This window comes from Pseudophryne corroboree, chromosome 3 (assembly GCF_028390025.1).
Source record: "Pseudophryne corroboree isolate aPseCor3 chromosome 3, aPseCor3.hap2, whole genome shotgun sequence".
Lineage (NCBI taxonomy): Eukaryota > Metazoa > Chordata > Amphibia > Anura > Myobatrachidae > Pseudophryne > Pseudophryne corroboree.
This window is the reverse complement of record NC_086446.1, coordinates 423,984,128-423,990,127: the sequence shown is the minus strand read 5'-3', so window position 1 is coordinate 423,990,127 and position 6,000 is coordinate 423,984,128. Positions and strand designations below refer to the sequence as shown.

The 6,000-nt window shown below is 45.7% G+C and overlaps 1 long non-coding RNA gene across 1 annotated transcript in view; it reads right to left on the bottom strand.

Annotated features, from left to right (window-relative positions):
- Positions 1-673: 673 nt before the first annotated feature.
- The window catches only part of LOC135057855 (uncharacterized), a 33,699-nt gene continuing 28,372 nt past the window's right edge, over positions 674-6,000 (bottom strand). The window contains exon 5 of the long non-coding RNA XR_010244417.1: positions 674-748. This is a non-coding gene — a long non-coding RNA (uncharacterized LOC135057855). The remainder of the gene's footprint in view (positions 749-6,000) is intronic.

The window sequence follows — 6,000 nt, the reverse complement described above, 5'->3', positions numbered from 1 at the left end:
GCGCAGTGTGGGTGCAGAAAGTTTTTTGTGTTGGTGGAAACAGATATTTGAATGGGCAGCATGATTTTATTTGAGTTTATCAGCAAACACTGTTAAAGATATATTAAAATGCTGTTAGTATTAATTGTATCTAAAAAAAATACCCTCACTGTGCTGTATTACAGCCACCCATACTAAATGCAGGTGTCCTGAACAACCAGGCTATGTGCCTGTTTTTTATTCTGTGCACTGATTTTAATTGTTTATAGCTTTTATTAACATGATAATTACATTTTATCATCTAAAGAACCAAGGCTGATGCAATTCATTTTTCAGTGCCTCCCTTTTCCTCTAACACATGGAATTTACAGCGGCCTGGTATACCAGCTGAATCTATTAATGTCCTGTTTTGATGGAGGTTTGAAGAGCGGATTTAAGTAATGAATGTTGCTGCTGAGCCACATTTTCATCTCTGAGACATTCAATTTAGCGATTGTGTTGGTTCACCTAAATTCACAATTGACCCTTTTGTTCTCGTAAAGACACATCAGACCATGTCAAGTAATGAATTCACAGAGAAAATAAATTATGATATGTCTAAGATGTATACAGTACAATAATTTTTTTTATTTTTAAGTGCCATTATACTATAAGCTGGTTACACAAGAAGTAACAGTATAATGTTAATGCATAATGAAAACACCAAAGAACGAAGAATAATATGTAAAAAAAAAAGCGCAATCAATGAAGAGAATTCTACACTTTCATTCTGTAAAGAGAAAAAGGATGAGATCACCATCAACTGACTATTGGGTTTTGTTGTTTGATTATTTTTTTGTCTATAAAAATGCTCTGTAAGTGGTATTGGGAATAAGGAAAGATTTATACAAAAATACAAAGCGGAGGCAGCCAGTGAGCAGAATGAACATTCCACCTATCAATTAGGAGGTGGCAATATCACTAATTCCTAGTTTCCTCGTAAAGTTATGTCAAGTGATTATAGGAGACAGTTTGGACTGATATTTTTTTAGTGATGAGCGGGTTCGGATCCTCGGGATCCGAACCCCCCCGAACTTCATCCATTTTACACGGGTCCGAGGCAGACTCGGATCCTCCCGCCTTGCTCGGTTAACCCGAACGCGCCCGAACGTCATCATCCCGCGGTCGGATTCTCGCGAGATTCGTATTCTATATAAGGAGCCGCGCGTCGCCGCCATTTTTCACTCGTGCATTGGAGATGATTGTGAGAGGACGTGGCTGGCGTCGTCTCAGTTTCTATGTTTAGTGGGCTGCAAATTGTGCTGCAAATATCTGTGCTCAGTGTGCTGCAAGTGCAAATATCTACGTTCTCTGCCTGAAAAACGCTCCATATCTGACTGTGCTCAGTGTGCTGCAAATATCTGTGCTCAGTGTGCTAATTGGTTTATTGTGGGGACTGGGGACCAGCAGTATTATATAGTAGGAGGACAGTGCAGAGTTTTGCTGACCAGTGACCAGTGACCACCAGTATTATACGTTCTCTGCCTGAAAAACACTCCATATCTGTGCTGCATTGTAGGATATAGTAGGAGGACAGCGCAGAATTTTGCTGACCACCAGTATAACTATATATATATAGCAGTACGGTACAGTAGTCCACTGCTCTACCTACCTCTGTGTCATCAAGTATACTATCCATCCATACCTGTGGTGCATTTCAGTTTTGCACAGTTTGCTGACCACCAGTATATACTATATAGCAGTACGGTACAGTAGGCCACTGCTCTACCTACCTCTGTGTCGTCAAGTATACTAGTATCCATCCATACCTGTGGTGCATTTCAGTTTTGCACAGTTTGCTGTCCACCAGTATATACTATATAGCAGTACGGTACAGTAGGCCACTGCTCTACCTACCTCTGTGTCGTCAAGTGTACTATCCATCCATACCTGTGGTGCATTTCAGTTTTGCACAGTTTGCTGACCACCAGTATATACTATATAGCAGTACGGTACAGTAGGCCACTGCTTTACCTACCTCTGTGTCGTCAAGTATACTATCCATCCATACCTGTGGTGCATTTCAGTTTTGCACAGTTTGCTGTCCACCAGTATATAATATATAGCAGTACGGTACAGTAGGCCACTGCTTTACCTACCTCTGTGTCATCAAGTATACTATCCATCCATACCTGTGTTACATTTCAGTTTTGCACAGTTTGCTGACCACCAGTATATACTATATAGCAGTACGGTACAGTAGGTCACTGCTCTACCTACCTCTGTGTCGTCAAGTATACTATCCATCCATACCTGTGGTGCATTTCAGTTGTGCGCAGTATGTATAGTAGTAGGCCATTGCTATTGATATATTACTGGCATATAATTCCACACATTAAAAAATGGAGAACAAAAATGTGGAGGGTAAAATAGGGAAAGATCAAGATCCACTTCCACCTCGTGCTGAAGCTGCTGCCACTAGTCATGGCCGAGACGATGAAATGCCATCAACGTCGTCTGCCAAGGCCGATGCCCAATGTCATAATAGAGACCATGTAAAATCCCAAAAAATAAAGCTCAGTAAAATGACCCAAAAATCTAAATCAAAATCGTCTGAGGAGAAGCGTAAACTTGCCAATGTGCCATTTACGACACGGAGTGGCAAGGAACGGCTGAGGCGTTGGCCTATGTTCAAGGCTAGTGGTTCAGCTTCACCTGAGGATGGAAGCACTCATCCTCCTGCTAGAAAACTTAAAAGAGTTAAGCTGGCAAAAGCACAGCAAAGAACTGTGCGTTCTTCTAAATCACAAATCCCCAAGGAGAGTCCAATTGTGTTCTTTGCGATGCCTGACCTTCCCAACACTGGACGGGAAGAGGTTGCGCCTTCCACCATTTGCACGCCCCCTGCAAATGCTGGAAGGAGCACCCGCAGTCCAGTTCCTGATAGTCAAATTGAAGATGTCACTGTTGAAGAACACCAGGATGAGGATATGGGTGTTGCTGGCGCTGGGGAGGAAATTGACAAGGAGGATTCTGATGGTGAGGTGGTTTGTTTAAGTCAGGCACCCGGGGAGACACCTGTTGTCCGTGGGACGAATATGGCCATTGACATGCCTGGTCAAAATACAAAAAAAAATCACCTCTTCGGTGTGGAATTATTTCAACAGAAATGCGGACAACTGGTGTCAAGCCGTGTGTTGCCTTTGTCAAGCTGTAATAAGTAGGGGTAAGGACGTTAACCCCCTAGGAACATCCTCCCTTATACGTCACCTGGACCGCATTCATCAGAAGTCAGTGACAAGTTAAAAAACTTTGGATGACAGCGGAAGCAGTCCACTGACCACTAAATCCCTTCCTCTTGTAACCAAGCTCCTGCAAACCACACCACCAACTCCCTCAGTGTCAATTTCCTCCTTAGACAGGAAAGCCTTTAGTCCTGCAGGCCATGTCACTGTCAAGTCTGACGAGTCCTCTCCTGCCTGGGATTGCTCTGATGCATCCTTGAGTGTAATGCCTACTGCTGCTGGCGCTGCTGTTGTTGCTGCTGGGAGTCGATCTTCAACCCAGAGGGGAAGTCGGAAGACCACTTGTACTACTTCCAGTAAGCAATTGACTGTCCAAAAGTCCTTTGCGAGGAAGATGAAATATCACAGCAGTCATCCTGCTGCAAAGCAGATAACTCAGGCCTTGGCAGCCTGGGTGGTGAGAAACGTATTTCCGGTATCCACCGTTAATTCACAGGCAACTAGAGACTTGATTGAGGTACTGTGTCCTCGGTACCAAATACCATCTAGGTTCCATTTCTCTAGGCAGGCGATACCGAAAATGTACACAGACGACAGAAAAAGAGTCACCAGTGTCCTAAAAAATGCAGTTGTACCCAATGTCCACTTAACCACGGACATGTTGACAAGTGGAGCAGGGCAGACTCAGGACTATATGACTGTGACAGCCCACTGGGTAGATGTATTGCCTCCCGCAGCAAGAACAGCAGCGGCGGCACCAGTAGCAGCATCTCGCAAACGCCAACTCGTTCCTAGGCAGGCTACGCTTTGTATCACCGCTTTCCATAAGAGGCACACAGCTGACAACCTCTTACGGAAACTGAGGAACATCATCGCAGAATGGCTTACCCCAATTGGACTCTCCTGGGGATTTGTGACATCGGACAACGCCACCAATATTGTGCGTGCATTACATCTGGGCAAATTCCAGCACGTACCATGTTTTGCACATACATTGAATTTGGTGGTGCAGAATTATTAAAAAAACGACAGGGGCGTGCAAGAGATGCTGTCGGTGGCCCGAAGAATTGCGGGCCACTTTCGGCATTCAGCCACCGCGTGCCGAAGACTGGAGCACCAGCAAACACTCCTGAACCTGCCCTGCCATCATCTGAAGCAAGAGGTGGTAACGAGGTGGAATTCAACCCTCTATATGCTTCAGAGGATGGAGGAGCAGCAAAAGGCCATTCAAGCCTATACATCTGCCCACGATATAGGCAAAGGAGGGGGAATGCACCTGACTCAAGCGCAGTGGAGAATGATTTCAACGTTGTGCAAGGTTCTGCAACCCTTTGAACTTGCCACACGTGAAGTCAGTTCAGACACTGCCAGCCTGAGTCAGGTCATTCCCCTCATCAGGCTTTTGCAGAAGAAGCTGGAGACATTGAAGGAGGAGCTAAAACAGAGTGATTCTGCTAGGCATGTGGGACTTGTGGATGGAGCCCTTAATTCGCTTAACCAGGATTCACGGGTGGTCAATCTGTTGAAATCAGAGCACTACATTTTGGCCACCGTGCTCGATCCTAGATTTAAAATCTACGTTGTATCTCTCTTTCCGGCAGACACAAGTCTGCAGAGGTTCAAAGACCTGCTGGTGAGAAAATTGTCAAGTCAAGCGGAACGTGACCCGTCAACAGCTCCTCCTTCACATTCTCCCGCAACTGGGGCTGCGAGGAAAAGGCTAATAATTCCGAGCCCACCCGCTGGCGGTGATGCAGGGCAGTCTGGAGCGAGTGCTGACATCTGGTCCGGACTGAAGGACCTGCCAACGATTACTGACATATCGTCTACTGTCACTGCATATGATTCTGTCACCATTGAAAGAATGGTGGAGGATTATATGAGTGACCGCATCCAAGTAGGCACGTCCGACAGTCCGTACGTATACTGGCAGGAAAAAGAGGCAATTTGGAGGCCCTTGCAGAAACTGGCTTAATTTTACCTAAGTTGCCCCCCCCCCTCCAGTGTGTACTCTGAAAGAGTGTTTAGTGCAGCCGCTCACCTTGTCAACAATCGGCGTACGAGGTTACTTCCAGAAAATGTGGAGAAGATGATGTTCATCAAAATGAATTATAATCAATTCCTCCGTGGAGACATTCACCAGCAATTGCCTCCAGAAAGTACACAGGGACCTGAGATGGTGGATTCCAGTGGGGGCGAATTAATAATCTGTGAGGAGGGGGATGTACACAGTGAAAGGGGTGAGGAATCGGACGATGAGGAGGAGGTGGACATCTTGCCTCTGGAGAGCCAGTTTGTGCAAGGAGAGATTGATTGCTTCTTTTTTGGTGGGGGCCCAAACCAACCAGTCATTTCAGTCACAGTCGTGTGGCAGACCCTGTCGCTGAAATGATGGGTTCGTTAAAGTGTGCATGTCCTATTTATACAACATAAGGGTGGGTGGGAGAGGGCCCAAGGACAATTCCATCTTGCACCTCTTTTTCCTTTCATTTTTCTTTGCATCATGTGCTGTTTGGGGACTATTTTTTTAAATCTGCCATCCTGTCTGATACTGCAGTGCCACTCCTAGATGGGCCAGGTGTTTGTGTCGGCCACTTGTGTCGCTTAGCTTAGCCATCCAGCGACCTTGGTGCACCTCTTTTTTTCTTTGCATCATGTGCTGTTTGTGGACTATTTTTTAAATCTGCCATCCTGTCTGACACTGCAGTGCCACTCCTAGATGGGCCAGGTGTTTGTGTCGGCCACTTGTGTCGCTTAGCTTAGCCATCCAGCGACCTTGGTGCACCTCTTTTTTTCT